The 26,193-nt window shown below is 40.7% G+C and overlaps 1 protein-coding gene across 4 annotated transcripts in view; it reads left to right on the top strand.

Moving 5' to 3' along the window:
* Positions 1-26,193, top strand: part of PPFIBP2 (PPFIA binding protein 2) — a 217,809-nt gene that overhangs the window by 5,936 nt on the left and 185,680 nt on the right. Inside the window, exon 1 of one of the 4 annotated variants that reach the window (XM_073347668.1) lies at positions 6,837-6,854. The exons of the other annotated variants lie outside the window; for them this stretch is intronic. The gene's annotated coding sequence lies outside the window, so the exon portion shown is untranslated. Of the gene's footprint in view, positions 1-6,836; positions 6,855-26,193 lie in introns of those variants that run through there. 4 annotated transcript variants of the gene reach the window in all.

The raw sequence follows: 26,193 nt of genomic DNA, 5'->3' as shown, positions 1-26,193 counted from the left end.
CAAGATGCTTTAATTGCAAAGATAAGTTTTGTTTAAAAACAACAAAATCAGCAAAGCCTATGCAACTTCTAGATCAACTTGCCTATTGCCTGTTTTATATTCATGATTTGTCAAGTTACCAATTAGGGATTTATAGAACTGGCAGTATGGAGATCTGTGTTCTGTGCCTCAGGTTTGCCATTTGTAAAACAGATAATATTATTCGGGGGGCGGGGGGAATGATGTAAGGCTTAATATTTTGATATTTGTGTATGTCCTATGGCCAGAAGCTCCAGGGTAGAATATCTCTCTACTTCCTCCATTGATGAAAGGGGTTGCCACAAAAAGCAAATTGTTCTTGTAACACCATGGATTTTGTGGAGTAGTGGACTCCCATAGAAGCATACCTTATGGCAAGAGCTCTTTCCAAGCAGCTAGGACACTGCTCAAGGGTCCTATCTGCAGACAATACAGATTGAGGACTTTGTGTTGAGAGATGATGCAGAGGACAACAGCAGAGCTGAGCAGGCTCTGCTGAGGCCCTGCTCACTCAGCACCTTAATAAAGCTGAATCACTAAAATGGGTTACAGTTGTGGCACTTCCAGGTTAGACCAGACATGCACCTTCCATTGGGACTGGAGACAGACCTGCAAAGAGACATGTGGTCTATGTTGCTACTCTCTCATCCAGATTCTGAATGGGGGTCAGTTGATTGGTGTGGTGGTGCAGTTAAGGAGCTCTGTGTGGGACAGTCTCACCTATGGGTAGGAAGGGAGTTAGATGGACTACTGCCAAAATTATTGGAGTATTTTATTCTTTATTTGCATTTATATTCTGTACATATTTATACATCTGTTTAAATGTGTTCCTTTTTCCCTAATAAGGATTTCCTTGTCTGTACATGGTCTGAGTGCTTGAGATTGGGGCAGTTCTGCCTGGTAAGGGCACTTGGGGATGGTGCATTTAGTTTCCCCAGGATTCTGGCTCGGGGCTTGAACCAGTTTAGGTGTTCGTCAAGAGGGACCTAGATATACTGAACCCCCAGCCCTTTTTGTTTCTATTAACTGCCTGGCAGAAGGGTTAAATTTGTGAAGCACTTAGTATCCTGACTGGAAGCCCGTAGAGAAGTGTAAAGAGTTTAAATCGCATACATGTTGGGTACTTGACTTTTTCTGCCCAGTCAAAGAGTTTGCAGTAGTAACAGGTGAAACTGTCAATTAAATTTAAAATTACCAAACTCTGATGGTGGAGTAATGTGTTTAAGCCATAATATATGGCACAGGGACAATAGCAGATTTACTCCTGCAATAACCAGGTGACATTAACTGAGCTAAAATTATTCACGGGAGTGGGTATAAATCAAGCACATCTGTTATCTTCTTACCTTTCGTCTTTTCCATTTCAGAGTTGCTTTGTGTTTTATTGGAATATTCATTATAAATCCTGTCTAGTGTATTTGTGCACTGCACTGACTGTTAGCAGAAGAGAGTACCAAATAACAGCTAAAAACAATAGCACCCCACAGCTATATCATTCTTAAATTTTTATGGTGACTAAGTATTTTGAGCATAGGCTTTCCATTCAACCTCTGCTGGCCGAAGTCGGGCACCATAAGGAACCCTCCTACTTACTTAGAATTAAGTGTGGTGTTAAAGTTAAGCACATGCTTAAGTGCTGTGCTGAATCGGGAAATATTAGTCCAGTTCATGTGTTGCAAGTATCTCCAGCCTTTTTCTTAGGGTGTCTGTCTTGACCCCTGGAAATTATACTGCCCCTCTACCTAAGAAACTTCCACCGCAAAAGGCTCTACGAATGTTTAATTACTTATTCATAAGGATGACTTCACTTACCTCTACAAAAGAGCCCCTTCTGGGTGAAACATAGCAGCTCTTTAACCTGGCACAACCGAAAAAAAACCCCAAAAACTGTTTAGTAGCTTCTTCCCTTCCTCTCCTGTTTAGGAGGACAGGAAATGAAGAAGACTATCCTGTCCAACTGGAATTACAGGGGTAGTTAAGGTAGGCAGAATATATTTACCACATCTGGATCTGGGTCATTACATGGGAGATTTTTAAAGCCACCGAGAGGGTTTGGACCTCAGTCTCAGTTCATTTTAAGAGGAAGTAGGCATCCCTTTGTCTTTGAAATTCCATCCTTCACTTTCACCTCCCATCATAAAGAAAGGGGGCCAGATGCTTCACTACCCAATATTTGTTGGCATCCTTTTACAACTGTGAAAAGTGAGTGGAAAATGCTAACGTATATTTATTCTAACATTTATATAGTTAAAATTCTAACCAATCAGAATGCGTTTTACATTCCCTTTGCACAAATGTAAATGACTCCAGAAGGTGCAAGACACCTTCCCTTTGCACAGGTGTAAATGAGTCCAGAAGGGGGATTCAGAGCCAGCATTTCCAGCAGTGAAGTGCACCTGTAGTGCTGCGGCATTGGCTTGGTTCTGCCCCAGCGGGAAATGTACCCCACTGAATCATCACCACTTACAACAGCATGCATCGGTTCCTTGTAAGTGTGCCATCGCAGTTCTGACTTAGTCCAGCCATGCTTATATGTAATGCAACACATATGAGTTGAACGTGTTTATAACCAGAATTTTCAAAAGTGCTCAGCACCATGGGCGGCGGGTCACATAGGCGGGGGAGACTGCATTCCCAACAGTCAGGCACGATCCCACCTCCTGCTTACCACCGCTCCCTGTGTGTGGTGCCTCCAGTCCTGCTCCAGACCTCCCAGTGCTCCGGGGCTAGCCTGGGGCACTGGCCGCAGTGTGGGGGATTCGCCTCCCCTAGCCGGTGGTTAACGCGCAGCTCATGTTCAGCATCCAGGAACTCTCACTGATAATCTTTGGGAAAGTTGTCCACTGGTGTGCTTCAGAGTGGCTTCCAGGTGTAAACACAAGTAAATCAGTCAGCATTTATAACTCAAAAATATGAAAAGACAATACCTTAAATTTTAAACCCATTTGGCAAGATTTGATTGAAAAGATGAGCCATGATCTGGGTGCTAATAAACTCTTGTGTTGACAGTCCACCAGTGAGAACAAATTGGGTCCTTCACTAAGAACACCATCTTTCCAGTCTGCAAGAGTGTGTCTAAAGATTGTCAACAGTATCACTTATTCTGATCTCTGCCATAAGACCGTATGTAATTCATACGGTAAGCCAAAGTAGCCCATGGAGCACAGGTTGCAATGGACTCCCACCATCTCTTTCCACTAAGCAGGTAGGTAATCATATTCTGCAATAACTGGAGCTTCTGAGAGATTTTCAAGGATATCCCCATGTAAATCCCATTTCACTAGTCCAACCTGGAGTGAGGTGCTATAGATGTGTTTAGCCATGTGTTTAGTTTGTAACAACAGAACGATTTCTGCACAGGGAGGTGTGACTGCGGTAAATTTCCATTCAGCCCTCCCTGTGTATTAGAAGCAACAAAAATTGCATGGCAGTATAAATGTGGGACGTAGAGCAATTTAACGCTGTCTCCAAACCTATCACGGAATTCTAAGGGAACTTGGAAGAGGGAGTTTGGGAACTCTGCAGAAGAGGAGTCCTGACACTGTGACACTGGAACTGATTTTTTTTTCTTTTTAGTGAGAGTCCCTGTTATGGCAATATGATGTGCTGACCACCGCGCTATTAAGTGAAGACAGATGATTTCTAACAGTGTTGCTGCATCGTTTGTTTTCTCTTAATCTAATCCTGTCTCATGTCTGTGTAAATATAAATATATCAATCATCATCACCAGGTTATTAGAGCATGGGTGAGTGTCCACACTCCACCCCTTCTCAGCACCTTGCAGAACCAGTCCCTTCCCTCCTCCCCCCCCCCCTTCCCGGGGCAAATGTTGATTTATTTTATTTGGCATAACAGTGAATATGACCGTTTTTAGTTTAACGGCAACTTTACCTTTCTCATTTGTGGCTAGCTATATGTACACCCATATCCTCAATGATGCCAGAATAGCTTTTACCTGAGAATTAAATAACTCTCTTTGCAGAGCCTACAGAAGGAATAGAAAATATAATTTCTGTGTCCTGCAAAAATAGTGGCTGTATTTTCTTTCTTTATGATTATACTGAGGAACTGAAGTAAGTTTTTGGTTTCAATAACAACACTGAGAAGGGATGTCTGTTAAATTTTGGCATTGGGTATTTGACATCACTACTTTTTTCTTTTTTAACTTAACATTAAGCAGGTGCATAAGTAATTGCTGGACTGAGTCCTAACTCCATTCGTGCTGTTTTTTACGGTCTCTTGACTCTTCTGGAGACTTCCTTTCTGTAGTTTCTCTGTGATTTTTTTTTTGGGGGGGGGGTAATAAATTAAAAGTAGTACAGTGCAGAGCATTGTCATTTACACATGGGTACTAATACATAAGAACAACATACGGGGTTGATCAGCTATTTACATGCAGGTGGAGAGAGAGAGAGAGGTATGTTTGTTTAATTTTTGAAGGTCATAATGCAGAAATTGCAATTATCACACAACAAAAATGAAAATAATGCCCAGAATTAATCTTGTCATGATTTTCTTGGGACAATAATATCAATCACTCTTGAAACATAAAGGAGACAATTAGCTATCTGCCAGACAATCAACTAAATAATGGTGAAAATCATGGCTTCCTTAAAAACTTGGAACAATATTTCGATTAATTTTCTTTCCACGTGAGTTTGAAGATGTACTATGCAAACTGCTGTGTATCATTGTTAATAACCATTTTCTTTAAATAGAAAATGAGAGTGGAAAGCTTGATAGTTAAGGGGACATGTTTTCTCAACTGTAATAATATACACTGTGTCTGTGCTAAATTGGATTATCCATGTGAAATGTGAAGTTGTCTAAGATTAAGGTGGAGGATTAAGGAAAGAAAACAGCTGTCTATCAGAAGGAGGAAGGGACCTTTTGAATGCTGTCCCAGAAATTAAAAAGGCTCATGGTAGCCACGGAGAGTGGTTAAAGCATGTGTTTGGGGTGGGAAATGACAAACCAGACTACTGAGAAATTGCAGTGTGCTGGCAGCGACAATGCCTTAACTCCTTATTGGAGGCTAGAGGCATTTTACAAACTACCCAAGGACATGCTGCTAAGCTAGTGATGACTATGTGAAGTAACTGGAGTCTGCATTAGGGGAAGGTGGTACAGATAGCAGACTTGCTTTTCTCCCCTAGAATCTCAGTGTAGGCTTGCATTCCTTGAGGGTGGAGCTGCTTCCTGGGGTCAGGGAGCCCCCCTAGGTACTGAAGAGGCAAGTGGTGGTGTGTGGGGAGAGCAGTAGGCCTGGAGACTGGCTCTGTGGGGTAGGCAGCAGCAAGTGCTTATCCACAACCTCATATACTGCATGCGATTCTTGTGTTCATTTGGAATAGTAATAGGAGGTTCATGAATATTCATAGTAAATGAATCGCACACATACTATGCCTCCATTTAAGAGTTCACCAGATTGTATGCAAGTGAAGTAAGTACTACAGATAGGTTCAATCTGCAGTACCCTGATTTGGGATTTCTAACACTCTCAAAATTGGAACGGGGGTTTTGATTCATCCTAAATTTAAGTCATAAGGCAATCTGCAAAGATCAAAGTTGGACACTACTGAAATGCGCAGAGGTTTTTTTTATTAGGGATTCCTGCTTGGGCCCATCTCTAATTACTCACTTATACTTCCATAAAAGAACATCATTTTGTTACTCCATTTGCACAAATTTCTACGCAAAAATACAGCAGAAAATTCTTAATTTTGATAGAAAAGCCTTTGTCAAATTTGAGGGGTCTCTAAGAAACACTGTGAATTATGGTTTTGTTCAATATAGACCTTGTTAACCCAATTATTGTTTGCATGTTTAACCTGCATTTGGTATGTAAAGCAAGATTGAAGTAGTCCAGATGGTAGCATCTGCTTTAATGATCCATAATCAGAGCATCTTATTTTGTCATTTCACTAAGATTTATGAATATAACTTATTATGATGATCATGTATTAGTGTGATATAATCGTCAAACCAAAGTATTCTGGAGATAATGTTTTGTCTAGAGAAGGCCTTGGAGTAAATCCAATTTAGTAAAGAGATAAGAGACCGTCATTAAGAACCTCATAGAAACAAAGCTTCTGCGTTTAGCTGAGGTAGTCATTATACAATACAATAGCAGTGTGTGTGGTGCATATTCAGAACGATGTTCTGTAAAGAAAATCTAGTCATATTAGAATTGCTATTATCACCTAATGCAAAATTTCTGTCTAGCATCTGTATTATGGTATTCCCTCTTGTGTTTGAAATAAATTTGATGGCTTTATTAAATCCAGACTTGATGTTAATTGGTACTATTAATAAAAATCTTGTGTACCACATGTGTAGAGGCACAAGGCATCCTTTGTAAAATCATCTCCACTGTGTATAATAGGAAGCCATGGATCAATTGAACTTATAACAACAGTATTTGAAACTTGTAAAGAGAATTTTGTGAAGAGGTACACAACTAGATTTTGCTGTCTATTTTTATCTTCTCTAAGCATCATGTTTATTTAAGCTTTTTTGAAGACATAAGAATGTACAAAATTAGTTCCAGGTTGTTGTTCAGTGCACTTTTCTTTAATGTTAATGTAGTATAATCTGCATGGAATACAGACATTTGATTGTAGAATTTCAGCACAAAATTTGTGTTGGTATTAAAACAGAACTTTTTTGTGTAGGATGGAAGTAACAGATGGTGTCATTTGTCCTTAGTTTCAGCACTCTAACTCCTGAATTGGAAGAGTTACTGCCTATTAGAAAGGATGTAAACCAAAGTTTGACAAGCATTTCTACTGTTAACCTCCTCCCTTCAAAATGACATTCTAAGCTACTCTAAACAGTAACTATATTTTCTTCTATTTATGCAAGTGTCTGGGAGGTTTGCCAGCCTTTAAGACTATAACAGATCTTACTATTGTTAAATTGTTCTGTTGTGGAAAATAACTCATTGTGTTTGGGGGGTGAGGGAAAAGGAGAGTAATTTTCCATTCATAATTTGGTTTAATCCAAAATCTTTCAATAAGACATAATGTAATGGGTGTGATTTTCCTCTCAGTTATGCTGGTTTTATGCTGTAATAAACAGCATTCTTTTTTCTAACACAAGAAATTTCACAAACTTACAATTAAATTTGCTTTTAATTAAACAAATGTGTAGTAAATTTTCCCATGTAGATCTTGTCCAGCAAGTAATGTTTTATTTACAACGTTTGCAATTTGGGTTTCTGTTATGATTTTTAACAAGCCTCTGTTGTTAACAAGTGTCTTATATTCACTAAAAACAGTAAAGTAAAAAACCAACTTTGGGTATGTTTTTAAAGAATGTTTGAGTGAAAGTCCAGCTAACACCAAAATATATTACATCTTCTTTAAAAATAATCTAAATCTTTTTATGCAGCTCAAATTTTAAAGTACTGGAGATCATGTCATGGAGAGTTCCAGGTAGTTCCATATAATTCTTTGTCTCACTATACCCCAGTTCGCTTCCACTTTCCTGTAATAACAAGAACTGCTGTGTAAATGTAGCATTAATACATATTCCTAGGGGGAAAATATAACATTCATGTGAACACAGATTTCTGGTTGGAGTGGAAGGAAAACAAACTTGACTGGACCTGTGGCATGTTCTGTTCATAAGAATTGCAGTGGGAAATGAGACACTTCATTCCCATATGAGAACATATTTATTAACTCCTCCATTGTGCTCCAAAGAGTTCAAATATGTATTTAGGAGAGAGATCAATGTTATTTTCTCCGAATAAAGTCTTAACTCTTTTGCAAAGAATGGTATATGAACAAAGCATTTTAACAGTAATAGCGATTGATTAATTGAATATAAACTTGAAACTTAGTCTCTCAGAAACTGGAACCCTTATATATGATTAGTTGTGTATAGGTGTTCTATATTTCAGGCTTTCTCCCCTGGGTGAGAAGTAAAAATGTTCTTTAATGTAGGAAGTTGAATGCTTTCAAAGTAATTTTATCTGATTTTGAAAAGAATAATACATGCATAGTCTGATCTAGCAAGCTATAAAATATAACAGAGTGAAAAGGGAAATACATGGTGCTTTAGAAAGCTTTTGTAATACATATGGGAAAATCTGTTCTTGCCTATGAATATCTTTTGGAGGATTTGTAAGTGTACTCAAAAAGCATTTAATAGACAAATACATTAGAAGTCTACAATAGCCATTTACCTCTTCTACATTTGCTGCAATTGTGCCTGATAAGTGTTCTGTTTTATATTAGTTGTAATCCAGCCTAACAAATAATGAACTACTGTGAAAACTGAGGATTTGTTCAGTTTGCTTTGTGGCTATATTCCCTGCTTTTGTTTGGACTGTCAGTTTATTCTGTTTTAGTTGGTAGATTACAGCCCCAATTTGTGGTTAATTCACAAGAGTATGAACTACTTGCACAGTGAAGGGTTGTGTAGTATCAGGCCTGCATTTATTTAAAATTGTTGTTCTTGTATTTAGATGAAGGTTTTTTGAACAATTGCTTCATCTTAAAGACAAGAGGAAGTCCATACACTTGGACGTATATTTTGGAATCTCCAGTTCTTGAGGCCCAACTTGCAATACTTATGGCCTGATTTTTTTTCAGAGGTGCTGAGCACCCAAATGCCAATTTAGGTCATTAGGACATGCAGGTGCTCAGCACTTCTGAAAATCAAACCTTGTGTCTAAAAATTGAAGCACCAAAATTTAGTGGATACTTATGCAAATGTAGGCATGTGCACTGCAGTACATAACCATTTCTTATAAGGCAAATGTTGGGACGTTTAAATTAACCCAATAAAATATACCTTTTCCCCCCCATTTGGGCAAGTCAAGGCCTTCCTCCTTGGCAGCAGAGGTCTCTGAGAATAGCATAATTCCACGGCATAATGGCAGGTGGGGAGATTGTTAGGTGTGTGACAGAAAAAACAGATTTTTTTGTTTCATTTTTTTTCAGGATTAATAAAACTGTCTTTTGAATAGCTCTACTTGGTGTTCCTGATGTCATTTCACACTCAGTGAGCAAAATGTCTTTTACTCTTTCAGTGTGAACCAGGACTAACTTCATACCTTTTTATAACTCAGCTGAAAGCTAAGTCATTCTGGATTGACACCAGTATGAGAGTAGACTTTGGCCCAGTTTCTTCAAAACATAACTTTTTTCCCCCCCACTTAACTCTCTCCATCTCACTGACAACTTCAGTCTCCCTGTTTCCCAGTCTCACAACCTCAGCAGCAGTAGCATCTTCTCTCTCCTTTCTCACTTCTATCTAGTTTGGTTTGGTTTTGCTGTTAAGTCATCTGGCTTCTTCCCCTTCTTCCAAAATCCACCTTTTCCTCATAATCTCCATTATTACCTACATCTTGTTCATCCTTCACTTTGGTTACCCTCTAACTCTTTCCACCTTGACCCCCCTCCTCCCCCATACCTTTGTCCCCAGCAGCCTACCCAAGATACTGCTGCTCCAACCATATCACTCCCTCCTCTAATTCTTCATTAGTTTCAGTGTCTTACCGCTTCAAATTCCTCCTCCCCAGTGCACCCAAACATCACTAATCTCATGTCTCACTACTCTCCCTCTTGCTCCATGAGATGGGAGAGTAGGAAGAAATGAGAGCAGTTCTTTAAAGTTTTCCCTGTTTTCACTCCAAAAGTGTTTTCTTTTTACTCTACATCAAACAGGTCTGTGGTCTGAAAAATTGATCAGTCCGGCTATTTCAAAATTACTTGAAATTTTAGGATTTGTAAGTTTGCCACGGGAGCAAGAACATTGTGAGAAGGCTGAGCATCATGTTAGAAAGAGAAGCCAACTGGTAGCTGTTGAGGATTAACTGGTTTTGCATGTTCACTAACAAAGAATCATGTTTTATTTTTGCCTTCTCTTGCTAACTATATTCTGTAGGCTCAGAGGATAATCAGTGAGTGTATTTTTATTGTTAATATTGAGATAATGTTGTTTCCCTGTGAAGCAACATGACTTTATTTGCAGTAGGACCAAGCACCACTAGGAAATGTTTCATATGTTGCTGAAAATTTCCACTGGGTCAAATCTTCAAACGCTCCACAGGATATAATAAATTCTGTTTTACTAACTCTGAGTACCCCCTCTGGTGTCATTGTTCTGTGCCACAACTCTGTGCTACAGGGCTTCTATCCATCCTGCAATGACATTATTCAGCAAACTTAAAATAATATGAAAGCTCTGCTTTATTTATCTTGTCTGTTAATGCAGGGTTTTTTTAAAAAATCCATTTGCTGCAGAGCTGATGAAGTTCTACTAATTTTGTAACAGTGGCTGTGTACTTTATATTCTGCTAGCATGTACATTATTAATGAATTTTTCAATTTTTTTTTTTAAACTTGGTTGCAGAACTTTGGGTGGGCTAGAAGTAGAATATAGCACAAGTATTCAGGCCTGACATTTATTTACTCTTAACAGATAAAAAAGATTTGACATTAGTTCAGCCTTTTCAAGTTAGAGGCAAAATAATATTTGATATCAAATACTTTTTCCACATTTCTCACTATTATGACGCACCTATGTGTGTTTGACCATTCTGAGATCTGTGTTTGGACAAGAGTTCTCAGGTCATTACTATACAGCGACTCCCCATAGGGCTCCTATTGCTGTTTTCCCAGTGCTAGCAACCCTGGGAGCACTAGTGTAGAATGACTGCTGGGGTTTTTACTACTGTTGCCTGACACTGGTCAGAACAGCTCTAGTTATCTTGGAGCTAAAAATGGTGGCATCTGGTGTATAGTGTCATGTTCACCCCTGGAGCTGAACTAGTATTAAAACAGTGGTGGGAGAAGGCCTGCATGTGCATGGTATTTTGCAGATAGAAAAGAAGATACGATTCCAGCCCTGAAGAGAGTGCAAGCTAGAGTCACACCTGCTGGCACAGGGAGATGCAGATTGCGTCTCTCTGAACCACAGACAGGGTGACTTCATAAGGGGATCATTGGGAGAATGGGGGAAAAAATCCATGCATATGAACTACTTCCCTTCTGAGTATCCTGATCTTTCCTCACCCAGTCCCTCCACTGAGGCTGTGACGTTGGAGAGCAGCAGTATAAGCACTGAAAATTTGGGGTTCTCCCTCTCAGGAACTGCGCACATTTTCACAGTTACAGAACTCACACTTTCAAGGCCTCTAGCTTGTCTAACCCATGTCTGCTTGGTGTGGTGGTCTGTTCCCTTTTAGCGGTATCTAGAGATTGAGTCTGCTACAGCCTTGGCGAAGAGCCATGTGGCTTTTAGTTCACACAGTAGATCAGCGGTAGTCAATAGGCGGACCATGGGCCAAATCCAGACCACCAGATGCTTTTGAATGGACCACAACATCTTTTTATTTACTTAGTATTCATTATTATTGTTTTTGTATTTTCTCTGGAGTCTGAACCTTGACAGTACCTTGACCAAGAAATTTGGACCTTGACAAAAAATTGATTTACCCTTGCAGCAGGCTGAAGCTCATACATTAAGTTTCAGAGGTCCCAGGTTTGCTCCCGCCCTGATAACTAGGGTCTATCAGCATTACAAAGGCTCTTTGCCATTGGATCACCTGGGCTCTTGATTTGGCCCCATGTTTTAGAAACACTTCTGACAAGTAAATCTTTTTTTAAGGTAATTCTTCTAGAGAGATCTAGAGTTAGTTTTTGTGGGGTTTTTTTTTTTTTTGGTATGTAAATGTGAGAGAGGAGTTTCCTCTCTTTGTAATTAAGTTTTCAAGAAATAATTTAACTAGAGCTTAAATGAGAATTAAACAAAATATTAATCATAGACATCAGGTACTTCCTCATAATCTGTATTATTGGAGAGAATGGATTCCTGTTTGTGCAGCGGAAAGAATTGCCATAGTCAATTAAAATATTTATTTAGAAACAAATCTGACAACTTGAGCATGAACACACTTTCGCAAACTATACATGCATCATAAAATATGAATTCAAATAATATATACTCCCCTCAGTGCACATTATCACTAATGGGAGTTTTTAAATCAAATGGGAATAAAGAATATTTTTGACTCATAGTCATAACCCAATATGCTGGCAATAATCTAGACTCAGGATGTGGAGATAAAAATGAAAAGGGAGAAAAGAGTACAGAAACGGGACTGTCTCTAGATCCAACTTTCACAATCTGAAAAATGTTAAGATGGCTTTTATTCATAATATCAAACGCCCCGATGTACATAGCCCTTCAAAAAGCTCTTTTGGACATTTTACATTAGATTTGCTTACAAATTGAAGGAACAAAATATGGACACCGTGTAGAATCAAGCATGTGGGTTTATTATGCACAGCGTTGGCAGGAGTGTTATCTGTTTATTAGGCTTAGAGATACTGCCAAACAATTGATTACAATGGATTATATGGATTTTATGGGCGGAGGGAAATGACCCCTGGCTAGGTCTAGCAGCAAGACAAGATAAGCATAGTACCCAATGGTCAAAAGGTTACATAATGTATATAGCAATAAAGATTGTTTTTTGGCTGTTCGTGTTTTTTAAGCCGGGCACTGGCAATGGCCTGGAGGAGAGGTCCATATTTGTGAAAGGGAGGATATTATATTTTATACTGACATGTTTGAATTTTTTTTTTATAAACTCAAGACTGGTGTGTAGGAAGGCACCTCTTCTACAGAAGAAACAGGTCGCCCTTTATTTCTTAGGTTTGTTTGCAACTTTGAGATAAAGCCCCCAATTATAATTTCCACTTGGCTTCTTGCTGACCAAGCTTATTTTAGCAAAAAGCAAGATTGTCCTTTGTTTATCCTGCTTCTTCGCTAATATTGTTCACTATTTGCTAGGCCTTTGTCTTCTTGACTAAACTCTGGATTTTGGGCCTTAAAAAGAGCTGACACAGTCTATATATCAGGTTGTAACATAAACAGCATATGGATTTTAGCCCTTCACAAACTCTAAAACAAAATGACTGATCAGAGGAAGCTGTCCACAGAAGTTCTAGTGACTCATACACCGAACTAGTTTGAGAGTTGACTAGTCCCCATCACACAGAATCTAGGTAATTTTTATAATTTTTCACTAATGTATGGACAGGCAATCACACACACAGAGCCATGGCCATGAACCCTTCTTACTCTGCTCCTCTAGCAGATTTCATTTGGGATGAACCTGGTTCATTATGTTTATATTTTGTAAAACAGCTGTATTTGAGGCAGTGTAGTTTAGTGAGCAGGACACTGAAGTAGGAGTCAGGAGATCTGGCCTGTATTCATTGATCTGCTACTGTCAAGTTGTGTGACCTTGGACAATTCACCCCTGTGCCTCAGTTTTCTCCATCCATAAAATGAGTATATTTATAGTCATCCTCTTTTGTTAAGTAGCTTGAGATCTGATGAAAGGTGTTACATAAGAACTAAGTATTGGGTAATATTACACTTCTAGCACTCAGACCTAATATTAGACCTCTAGATGGTAACAGGTACAGCCTTTTATCATTTCTGCAGAGGGTCTGTTATGTCAACTCCTCTGCTCTGCCAGTAACGGTCTGGGGCCCCATTGTCCACTTCCACCTCAGCCATTGCTATGCTCTGTTCTACGCCACCCTTTATGCACTGAACACCCCTCCTGAGCTGATCTGCAATGTCACTCTCTCCACATTCACATCCCTACCCAGGACCAATTTGTACAGACACCTACAAGAAATTCACTATCCAATAGTGACTGAGTAGAAGGGATAATTAGGGATTAGTTTATATAACCAACAACCCTCTCATCCCAACCCCTTCCAAAACAACCTCAAGACATACTTATTATCCACCTGAGCATATGGCTTTCATGTTTTATCCTTTTACCTTGTAAGCTTTTGGGGGAAGAGACTATCTTCCTTTTAAGTCTGTAACTAGCCCCTAGCATATTAAGTCCAACTGTAATTTGAATAATATAAGTTTGTAAATGGCATTAACGGAATTCTGTAAATAATCAGCTACACAGAACCATCTCCCACTTTGTGGAAATTTTAGGGTGCATGGCCAAAGTTAATTTTTTCTCATACGAAGGTACCAGAGCATTAGTTAGATTTAGTGTGTCATCACATTCTGTTTTGGGACTGGCAGGTGGCCCTGATATTAAGCTAAATTCATTAGTTAATTTAATAGTTTGGTTGAACACTTGTAAGTAATTTTTACTAATATTCTATTATTCACTGTTTTTCATGAGCCCCAAAGTACGTACCACAATAATCTAAAACAAGTAAGGCTTGGTCTACATTACAAAGTTTTGTCAGCATAGCTCTGTCAGTGACCAGTGTGAGAAACCCACACCCCCCTCGCCAACACAGCTGTGTTGATTCAACTGCCAGTGGAGGTGCAGCTGGGCCGGCAGAAGATTACTGCTTGTGGCATAACTAATTTATCATCTGGAGAGGCGGCGTTAGCACACCAAGAGGGAAAAACTCCTTCTGTCAGCCGAAGCTGTGTCTACGCTTGTGGGCTCTGCCAGTATAGCTACACCAGCAAAGCATTTGTAGTGTAGACAAGGCCTCAATCTTTCGCAAGTGCCATTAGTGTGCCCAGAAACTTCAGTTCACATGATGGAAAATGGCATGCTGTATGGTTCAGCAGCTTTGTTGTTACTTGCTTTTGTCTTATCTAATGTAGCAAAGTTTTTATCTAGAGTGGCATAAAGAAAAGGAAATTCATTCATATTTCAGGTGACTGATCAATACAGTTCACTTTTGAATGGTTTTGCCAGAAAGTTTTGAAAATTTATATTTTAAAATGAGGGTATCATCTTAGTTATGTTTTTTTCTGTTTAAAAAAAGCATTTTAAACATTCTAAAGTTATGTAGCAAAACAAATCTTTAGGTGTATAACTATTATCTGTTAAACTGCTTAGAGAATTTTGTTCCTTGTAAATATATATATTAACAGTTTACACTTGCGTAGAAATGTGTAAAAGGTCCTCCTCCTCGGATGGATGATGGACATAGCATCATCTGGTTTGTGGTTAGTAAGAACTTCAGGCATTCTTATGATAAAAGATGCTATATATAACAAAAGCTTTCTGATTTCTCTCTCGTATCACATGACACCAAATATTATCAGACTGACTGTTTGCAGCCTGCTGGGCACTTAAATTCTTTTGTAGACCCATAAAAAGACTGCACTAAGTACTCAAGCAAACTTCAAGTAGCTATGTATCTAGTTTTACTTCAGCTGTCAGGGCAAAAGGGGCAGAAGAACGAATAATCTTTTAGTCAGGTATTAAATAGCCAGGCTGAGCACTTCAGTGAGTTCTCTGTATGACTGATGTTAAGATCCCTTTTCTAGATAAACATGTTTCCCCATGTGCAAATACAGCTTCTTCATGAGACTCGCCATTAGGGATCCCAGGCATCTCATCACATACCCATTAAGGGCTGCCTCCTGTTACCGCTGAAGTCAGTTGAAAATCTACTACTGACTTCAATGGGTGAGTAATTGAGCCATTAATCAGTCTCTAGCCATTTCAGTATTCAGACTTCTATCTGGGTTTACTGGAAAATGAGGGGAATGTCAAACTTTCTCACCACTCCTTGAGCTGGGAAAGGTTACCAGTTTCTCCCTATGCAAAGTTTAAAAAGACACAGTGCTGCTTTTGAACGTCAGCTGTTTATGTGCTTCACTAGTTCCGTTCTCCTATGCAAAGTTTTCTTCCTGTAATTGCTAAACTTTGTTCCTCATCCAGCTAAAGAAATTCAATTTGATGTGAGTTCCAAGTGTTTGGTTTAGAAATTAGCTGTGGTAAAATGAATATTAGAGGTACAGTTTTACCTGTGGTCCAGTTTCTACCAGTAGGATTATGAAAGGAGTAAGGTACTAACTACTTACTCACTGTGAGTAAGGGGAGCAGAATCTGGCACTAAACTTTTAGGTACAGATCACTGCCAGTGGAAGTGATGTAGTTGCCGACTGGATAAAGGTATCTTGCAGACAAAAGAGAGAGAGGAAACAAGAATATGCAGATACATTTTTTCCATTCTGATTTGACTTGGTAGGTTGGCTGTTTCCTTGTGGCCTACTGTATAGGAACACACTGTATTCAATATTGTTTTGTATGCTTTTTACTTAGGTGATGTCTACACTATAAAGTTAAATTGGTTTAAATTCTGTTGACATACAGCCACTGCTGTAATTACATTGCTGTTGCATGTCCACACTACGCCCCTTGTGTTGGCTGAGTGCATCCACAGTAGCAGCTCTTGCATCGACACAGAGAGCTGTCCACTGTGGGTTGCCACCATCTTCCACAGAGTGTTCTGGGAAGGGTTTGCAGTGCCTCATGACAGCTCAGCATCCCATGATGCAGTTTTCTCTGTCCCATCATTCCATGGGCTTCCAAACACATTTTGCGCCCCTTTTCAACAGCCCCGGTAAACTGCACACCTGCCATCTCTCTGAAACCTTGAATCTTGCACTGCTCTCCAGTATTGTGATGAGCAGTTTGAACATAATGCACCTGATCCTGCAATATTTCATGAGCTTTGATGATGATCATGGTGTCTGCCCTGTTATGTGCCATGGAGAGAAACAATTCAAGATTGCTATGGACATTTACAGAGCAGCTGCACATGGCGGATCATTGGTCCTGGGCATGAGAAACAAGCACGGAGTGGTGAGATCGCATCATTTTTGTAAATATGGGATGTTGAGCAGTAGCTGCAAAACTTTCAGATACACAGAGCCACCTTCCTGAAATTGTGTGCAGAGTTTCTCACAGCCCTCTGTCGCAGGGACACCAAAATGAGAGCTGCTGTAATGGTGGAGAAGCGAGTGACGATCGCTGTTGTGGAAGCTGGCAACACCAGACTGCTACCGATCAGTCACAAATCAGTTTGGAGTGAGAAAATCCACCCGGGGTTGCAGTGATGGAAGTGTTCAGGGCCATTAATCGCCTCCTGCTACGAAAGACTGTGTCTCTGGGCAATGTCCGTAAAACAGTAGATCGTTTTGCAGCAATGGGATTCCCTAACTGCAGTGGGGCAATAGATGGCACGCATATCCCTATTTTGGCGACAAAGTACATCAACAGAAAGGGCTACTTTTCTATGGTATTGAATGTGCTGGTGGATCACTGGAGTTGTTTCACCGACATGAATGCAGGCTGGTCAGGGAAGAGGCACGATACATGCATCTTTAGGAACACTGGCCTATACAAAAAGCTGCAAGCAAGGACCAGAGGATTACCACTGGGGATGTGGAAATGCTAATGGGAGACCCAGCCTACCCCTTGCTCCCCTACAGCCTTACACCGGCCACCTTGACAGCAGCAAGGAGCAGTTGAACATGCTCAGCAGGTGAAGAATGACTGCTGAATGTGCCTTTGGCTGCTTAAAGGGGTGCTGGTGCTGTTTCCTTGGCAGGTTAGACCTCTGCGAGGAAAATATCCCCATGGTAATTCTTGCTTCCTGTGCACTTCATAATATGTGTGAAGCCAAGAGGGAGAAGTTTCCCCTGGCGAGAGAAGTGGGAAGCGTTGATGTGGATCGGTTGCTTGATACCAGCACTGTAAGAGGGGCTCAACAGGGAACTATTCGGATCAGGGAGGCTTTGAAGGAGCATTTTAACAATGAGCCACAGTTGCTGTAATGTGTTGAGCCAGGCATTGGTGGTTTTTGTTTTTGTTTTGTTTTGTTTTGGACCACGGTATGAACTTTGTAGTGATTATGTGTGCGCTAATATAACCATTCAAATGCGCCTATTTGTACTGTCTCTGAATTTTAGCAGCAATCGCCATACGTTGGAGACTAAAAGATTCATTCACTTTCCATAAGTATGTTTTTATTCCACACCCATGCAAACATATCTATGTCATGGTAACGTAAACATCGTATCTACAGGGAAAAGTATCTTCAAAGGGGAAGGAAGAGTAAAATCCCAGGCACATTTGCCAGTGAGGCTCTCACAGCTGGGTGTATGTCCTGCTCTGATTGTGCAAAATCTCCTCTGGAGTGGAGTGCCTGGGGGTACTGCTGTGGTCTAGAAGATATGAGGAATGTGTGTGGGGGGGGAAGAATGTGGGGAGATCCTGGAAGGCAGTTCAGTATAGGGGTAGGCGAGTACTGATGTTTTCAGCCTGAAGTTACCACAACATGTCTGTTTGCTTCTTGAGCAGTGTTATTTTTTCGCCCATTTACTATCCTGAGTAGCCATCTGCAATTTTGCATTGATTGCCTCTCTCCGTCCTCTCTGCTCACAATCCAAAGCACCAGAAGGTTTGCAGCACATCCTGAAACATGTATTCCTTAATCCTCTTTGTTCTTATCTGACGGAGCTGCTCCATTGGTGTGCAGGAGGAGACCCTCAAGGGTGCATCTGCACCTCCTAAAGAAACAACAGACAGAGGTCCTATTGTCAGTGATCCAAACAAGTTACAAGCGCAACTTTCTCACTTTCCCTTGGTAGCCATATAGAGCATGATGATAGCCCCATCCATGGTGAGTTTGGCCTGGGGGAAGGGGCAAGTTGGGACAAGATGGGGAGAGCACTGGAGTATCAGTTCAAGAGCATAGGGCTGCTGTTCTGAATACTGACACCGTTTTCCATAGATGGGGGGTGATTGCAGCTGATATCTCACTCTTGAGGGTAACTGAGGCTGCAAGGGTCAGCTCCTGAATGCATGTGGCCGGGGACCAGGTCCATATGCTGCTAGCCTTTGTGCTGCTGTGGTGCCTGCTGAAGTAATTGCTGAGTGGTGCGGCAAAGTTTCCTACAACAAGGGAAGAAACAAGGCAGCCCTCCCAAGAAACCTTTGGCAGAGAATTGCAGATTACCTCCAGGAAAGTTTCCGAGAGATCTCTTATGGAGGATTCACTGAATATTCCAATGTGCATAAACTTCTTTGCAGGGCCCCGTCCGCGTAGCTGTCCAGGGGAATGAGAAGCAGATCCAAACTGTGCCTGTGTTGGTTATTTCAGTACCTCTTCTAGCCTGATTAACAAAGCAGCGCATGACCAGATGTGTCCCTGCACTACTGAAGCAGAATGAGTACTTGCCAGAGGTTCCCTTCCCTGCATTCAGCTTACCAGAGCTGGACTGCTAGGACTGGCTAAACTGCTCCAAAGTAAAAAAAAGGTCCTAGTTTGCCAAGCCACCAGATCTCCCTATCCCCCATCCTCCTTAGCATCCACTTCCTTGTCCAGCACATAGTCCTTGGGATTCACTCTGATGGCCACTGACTCCAGCCTCCCCAAAGTGTCCATGGGTCTCTTGGCGGTGGAGGTGGGGTTGCCACCAAGGATGGCATACAGCTCTTTGGAGAAGCAGCATGTCTGCAGCTCTGCACCGGAGCAACTATTTGCCTCCCTTGCTTTCTGGTACACTTGCCTCCGCCCCTTGATTTTTTGCATGGCACCACTGCATGTCCCTATCCTAGCTCTTCTCCACCATTACTCAAGCGATTTGGCCATGGATATCAAAGTTCCTGCGGCTGGAACAGAGCTGTTCCTGCACAGCCTCCTGTCCCCGCAGTCTCAGGAGATCCATCACCTCCAGTGTACTCCATGAAGGAGTGCATTTGCTAGAAAGCCAGCATGGTCAGCTGGGAAGATGTGATGTGAACTGTCTACGCGGCGCAAACAGAGCAATTTCAAAACTTTCCGGGGCTTTAGAAGGGGAGGGGCACATGCCTCTGAACCTGGCTGTAGGGCAGCAGAGTTCATAGGTCTTGGAACTAGGGGTGTTGCTGCACTCCCTGGCTTGAAGTAGTTTCAAGGTTTACAGTTTGGCTAAATGGCTCTCAGCACTCCCACTATAAAAATGTTTCCAGCATCCCTGGCGGAGTTCAAACCAGTGACCAGAGCTGTCATGGTGGGCATTGTGGGAGACCTCCTGGAGGCCACTTAGGGTGATGTAAGCAATGCAGTGTCTACACTGACATTGTATCGCTCTGACTATGTTGCTGTAAGTGCAATGCCTCTCATCAAGGTGATTTTTATTAGGTCGGTGTAGCAGGCGAGTAACAGTGGCTCATGGAACATTGTAATATTGTAATTGTAACATTGGAACACCTCCATAGTTAGGTTGACATAAGCTGCCTTACATCAACTTAACTCTGTAGTGTAGACAGGCTTTGTCTAAAAATAAAACTTGTACCAACTTAATTTAATTTAGAAACTGATTTTATTTAAGCAAGTGCACCCCCATTGCATGGACAGTTGAGGAGTGCCTGTATCAATTAAGCTTAAATGTATTCTGATTGAGCAAATCAGTCAGCTTTCATCTGTAATCAAGGCTTAAACCTGACCTTCAAATCTGAAACAGTTTAAACTCCTTGAAATTCTCCTTTTAAGATCATCTGCAACAAGTGACCAGTATGTCTTAAGTGTTTTCAGTGAAATAGATAGTTATGAAGCAAAGACTCCCAGCTTTGATTTTTTTGTAAGCGCAATATGTCCAAATTGTGCTAGACATGTTTGGGACTTTGCTACTGTGCACTGGAGCAGATTGACAATAACTGAACTTGAATCTGTAGACAAGGATCAATACTGCAAACCTCTGCTTATCAATAATAAAACAAAATGCTCCATCTACAGAAGACATCATTCAGGAATCTAATGTAATATTGAGTCCAGTGATTTTAATAATGCCCTCCTGATTCCAGATTGAATCTGTTTTTAGTCCAAGTAAGGATTCGCCATAGGATCTTGCTGTTTCTGGAAAGATGCTTGCTGTATATCTGAAATTCTTCTCTTCCGTGTTCACAGATGTATCTTCAGGAAACTTTCATAATAGCTAGCTACTGAGGCTTAAAGTTACAAATCTTAACACAAAACCACTCCATATTGTCAGCTCCAATCAACATGACTTCTGTGTGTGTTCCCAGGAGCAGGGGGCATCATTTTTAAATAAGACTGATTATGTATCCAGTTACTTATAAATGGCTTCACAAAGCACTTCAAGGAGAAAAAATTTAATTAAAACATTAAACCTTTATAAAGTCAAAAAGATATCTTAGTATTCATTTTTAAAATATAATATTTATTTAAAGCCAGCTTTAACTCAGCCCATTAACTCATGTGAAAACTATAATTGCCTTAACTTTACTAGGACTTTAACTCAAGTTAAGAACACACCTTTTTTGTTTTGTGTTTGTTTCGAAGACAGTCCCAAGAAGCTTAGGCCATGTCTACACTACCAGCACTATGCCGCTGTAACTATGCCGCTGGAACCCCCAGCGTAGTCGCTTCCTGCAGTGCTGGGAGGGGTTTTTCTATCACTGTAGGAACTCCAGCTCCCTGAGCGAGGATAGCTGGGTCAACAGAAGCATTCTAGCTACCTCTGTACTGGGGTTAGGTCTGCATAGCTCCAGCACTCAAGGGAGTAGATTTTTCACCTCCCTGAGTACCCTCGCTGTGTTGACCTAAGTTTTCATTGTAGATCAGGTCTGAGTCATTGTCTGTTTTAGGACTTCATTCTTCTCTGTGGCCTGAGCCCCCTCTGCTTTTTACCTGGCTGAAAATCCCTGTCAGCATGACATGAACTAGCTCTTTTGGGCTTGGGTATTAAACTTTTCTGAGCAGCTTCTCTGAAACATAGAAGAATCTGACAGTTTCCATTATACCTCACTGTCCACTGGAGCTAGTTTCTGCGCTAGTCCCCATCCAGATAAAGAGTTCATAACTAAGGCTACATTTTAGTCATAGGTATTTTTAGTAAAAGTAACTGACAGTAAACAAAAATTCACAGTCCGTGACCTGGGCATGACTTTTACTATATACCCTAGACTAAAGCGTGGGCGGGGGAGATTAGCAGGGCTGGGGAATGCTCCCTACCTGGTTCCTGAGCTCCACGTTCTGCCTCCACTCCGCCCCAAGTCCTGGTTCTGCAGCTGCCATTAGCTTGGAACCGCAGCCAATGGGAGCTGCAGGGATGGTGCCAGTGGGCAGAGGCAGCAGGTGGAGCTAGGAGCTGTGAAACGGGAGTTCCTGTCGCCCTTCTGGGAATCTGCTCTAGGTAAGCACCGCCCTGCTGCTGGTGCGACTGGCCCAGGGGCTGCCTGAGCTCCTCAGGCGGCCCCAGGCCAGGCATGCCAGCCACTGCAGAAGTCACCGAGGTCACGGAATCCATGACTTATGTGACCTCTGGCAAACACTGAGCCTTATTCATGACTTCTTAGTGACCTCCCAGATGCATTTATTTTATGGGGTTCTTTGATTCAGGTTCTCTCTGTGTTAATGTTATTGTGATGGGGGGGGGGGTCTCACCACTATGGCGCCTCCTGCTGGCTGCCATAGGAATTAGCTCTTCTTGCCAGCGCCCCCCCTTCTGGTGGTGCCTCGCCGCCATCGCTTTCTTTCCAGGACCTGCGCCACTCCCAGGACTGTGGGGTCCTCTTCGGCAACGCTGCCCTGCGGCTGTGCCACACTCTGTGTTTTCCTCCCGGCTCCGGGCAACCTGCAATCTCCGTCCAGCCATTATCTCAGTGGCAATTACGGTCCTCTGTCCTGGGGCCACTTCCCATGTGACTCCAGCACCCTTTCCTGCCCTTACCTCATGGCCTCAGCCTGCAGACCCTAGCAGCCTGCCAGGAGCTTTCTCTAGCTTCCCCAGTACCTGCTTGCAGCACTGAATTGTCCCAGGTGCTGGGGCTCCTTCCTCCTACTAGAAGCCTGTTCTTCTCCCCTCATGCACCAGTAAGCTACTGCTCTGCTCTGCAGCCCTTCTTATATGAGCTTGTCGGGCCATATTGGCTGCTCCTCTCAGCTCCTTTCTAATTGGCTGCCTCTGGCGCAGACTCCTTAGGGCTGCTTTTAACTCCATTTCTGCCAGTGAGGGGCAGCTGCCTCATTACAGTTATACATGGAGAGTTTCCTGTCAATTCATATAATGCACTTCATTAGAACATTTGCTATTAAGGATGTACAATTTTGTGCGTGCTGTATGTGTAGTATTGATAACAGAGGTCAGCACAAACTCAAGTTCTCAGTTTGGAGTGCATTTTCTTCCATAAACATGTGCACATAGAGTAACTTGTGGAAAGAATGTGCATGCATCAAGGGAGAATAGATGGCTGTGTTTCAGTTTAGAGCTGTGGTTTTGTTTTTGAATCTTGAACCCTTCTGTGTGATAAAATGACAAAACATTTGCTCAGTCGGTGACTGCATTCCTAAAGCTGTTCTCTATTTGTGTTCCATGTGATGTCATATCTCACTAGTTACTAAATTCTAATCTTGCTATATTTTCTTTTCATGTTGTAGAACAGGGAGATGAGTCACAAATCAGTTCGCTGCACCCTGTAATCTGGCAGGGCATTGTATAATTTCTAGCCATGTAGTTTCTTGCAGTAGCGAATAACCTGGAAAATCTGAACAACTCATCCTGTTTCATTGTACAAGAAAAAAAATTACTTCATATGGTGCATTGGTGTCGTCATGACATTAAAAGATCCACTGTCAAATACAATTGGGAAATCATAACAAAGTGAGATGCATTTTTTTATTTTGGAGTAATGCAGACCTTAATATAGCAACTCCAATAAGGGCTGAGGCTTCAAGTTCCACAATTGGTGGTAAAAATGAGCTCTGACACAAGTACTGAAGTGCAATCTCTTTATCGTGAAAGTAACTTACAAATGTAGAATTATGTTTTTTAAAAAAAACTGCATTCAAAAATAAAACAGTGTAATAGTTTAGAGCCTACAAGTCCACTCAGTCCTACTTCTTGGTCAGCCAATCACTCAGGCAAACAAGGTTGATTACAATTTGCTGGTGATAATGCTTGCTTGTTTACAATGTCACCTGACAGGCAGAACAGTAAACATCCAAAAATATTTAACATAAATGGTATCCTATTTTTTAACAGCATGATAATCGCAATTTAATTTTTTTAATCGCTTGAAAACCCTAAAATTGAGCCTTCAAAAGCTATCTTATCTTTAAGGCAGAAGTATCTGATTCACCAGTGCACTTAAGCACTTGCTTTGCTTTCTTTGACTTTAATGTGGGTGCTTACATACTTTGCTGAATTCAGTCATAACATGGTAATACCTTTTAAGAATACATTCTAATTCTAAGCTCTACTAAAATACAAGAAAACAAAAATAGGAACACAGGAATTATCATACTGGATCAGACCAGGATTCTATATAGTCCAATAGCCTGTTCCCCGTAGTAGCGAGAGCCAACTGCTTCAGGCAGTTATGGCCCCAAAAGAGAGCTTCTTCCTGACCCCCAATAGTTAAAGGTTGGTTTATGCCCTGAAGCAAAATTGTTGGTTTGTTTTAAATATTTACTTTTGTAACTCTGGATCTTCTTGTTAACTGTCTAAATGTCCAATTTCTCTCAAATCCTACTAAACTTTTGCTCTTAGTGATATCTTGTGGAAATGAGTTCCACAGGTGGAATGTGTAGAAAGTGTTTCTTTGTACCAGTTTTAAATTTGCTACCTTTCAGTTTATTTCAGTGTCTTCTTTGTATCATGACATAGTGTTGACAACTCTCATGATTTTATCAACTTGCACAATATTTGGTATTTGCCTGGAAGTCAAGTGCATACCTGAGAATTTCAACTAGCTTTCTTTCTGTGTTTTTGTAGATTCTTAGATATTTGCTTTTTTTTTTTTTTTTTTTTTTAGGAAAAGACACTAAGCAACTTTTTCCATATGAAAGACAACAAAAATAAAATAGGGGATGGAAAGCATCATTTATAATTGCATTTGACTGTTATAGCTAGGTTAACTTATTCATGGAATCCGAAAGGTTAGAGCTGGAAAAGAGATATTAGAGATCATCCAGTTTGAACTATATCCCTGTAGATGTGTGTGACCTGTTCCCTTAGACAGGCTCTTTCTGCTAAAATCATAACCAGATTTCTAGTGTGTTTTCCTGCTTAAATCCAAAGCAGTGTCTTGTATCATTGTTTGTCTTGGCATTTCAAGCAATACAGTATGTGGCAGTTTTCTAATTAGAAAGGTTTTTGAAATGAAAATGTTTTTTGACAGTGTTAGTGATACTTAGCTATAAAGTTCTCAGAGCATTGTTACTCCACACAATGCAATAATGCATAATTAATGCATACTTGGTGGGAGGATTTGCAAGATCAGTCAGAAGTTACAAGTTTTCTTTTATTAATGGGGAACAGTCTTATCTCTCTTATCCATGTAATTTTGACAACATATCGGATAGGTACTTATTTATCCAATTCTTGAATGCTGCTGAGCTGAACAAAACCAATTTGTGTAGCTGTTAGTGAAGACCAGTAATAAGCAGCAAAATAAATATTTAAGTTTTCACAAAAACAGAGCTCTGTGGAGTTTAAAACTAGGCTGAAGGACCAAGAGTTTTCCATAGACAAAGCAGCTTTGAGAGCAGAGCTGGAGAAATTTCATTCTGACACATGCCATTACATCCACATAGGGTCTTATATTTAGAGATGAGATTTAACATAAACATGAATCAGGAAATTCAGTTAAGGTACCAATAGCCACTGAGTCTTAATATTCATGTGTCCTGTGGAAGAGTTACTGCATGGGATTTCTGTCTAAATTGTGTGAATATCAGCCAGAGCATTGTGTTGACATAATTTTTATATTTAAAATATTTTTAAAGAGATTGCACTTTCCAGTAAACAATCTCAGATTCAAATTAACAAGTTGAGTGTGTTTATTTGTAAGAGCATAAAGTCAAATGTCTGTTTTGAATATGTAATTATTGTAATTCATTGTGCATATCACCATTCTGTATGTTAAACAGTTAGTTGCTTGTAACTACAGGGAAGCTCTAACTTGTGCCAGCAGTAAGAGCCCCTTTTGTGCCATCCCAGGATCTTCCATACTTGGGGAAATAGCCCAACTAGGCTAGTTTTATATTCCCTTTGCAACACAATTGTATTGCGCTCAGGCTGAGGATCTGACTCTGTGTTCTTTACAAATGCACTCAGAGTATAGTGGTAGATGGACTTTAAAGAGGTGCTACCAGTTTTTAAAGCCATTAACAGTGTTGGCCTTGAGTTCATTTGAGATTTCCTGACTTCCCACCATTGCACCAGAAAGCAATTACATTTTTGCCTGTACTGGCCCTGCAACACGGAATTTCAGAAATAACTTGTCATTTCATCCCCACCCTACATTATAAAAAAAAGTGGCGTAAGTAACTAATGTTGTCACTGTATTTATCATCTTTCCCTTCAGTCCTTCTATATAACTGAACATGTCTAATTTTTTTTTAAAATGC

Source organism: Lepidochelys kempii, chromosome 6 (genome assembly GCF_965140265.1).
Source record: "Lepidochelys kempii isolate rLepKem1 chromosome 6, rLepKem1.hap2, whole genome shotgun sequence".
NCBI classification, from domain to species: domain Eukaryota; kingdom Metazoa; phylum Chordata; order Testudines; family Cheloniidae; genus Lepidochelys; species Lepidochelys kempii.
This window is presented reverse-complemented; position numbering and strand designations above follow the sequence as displayed.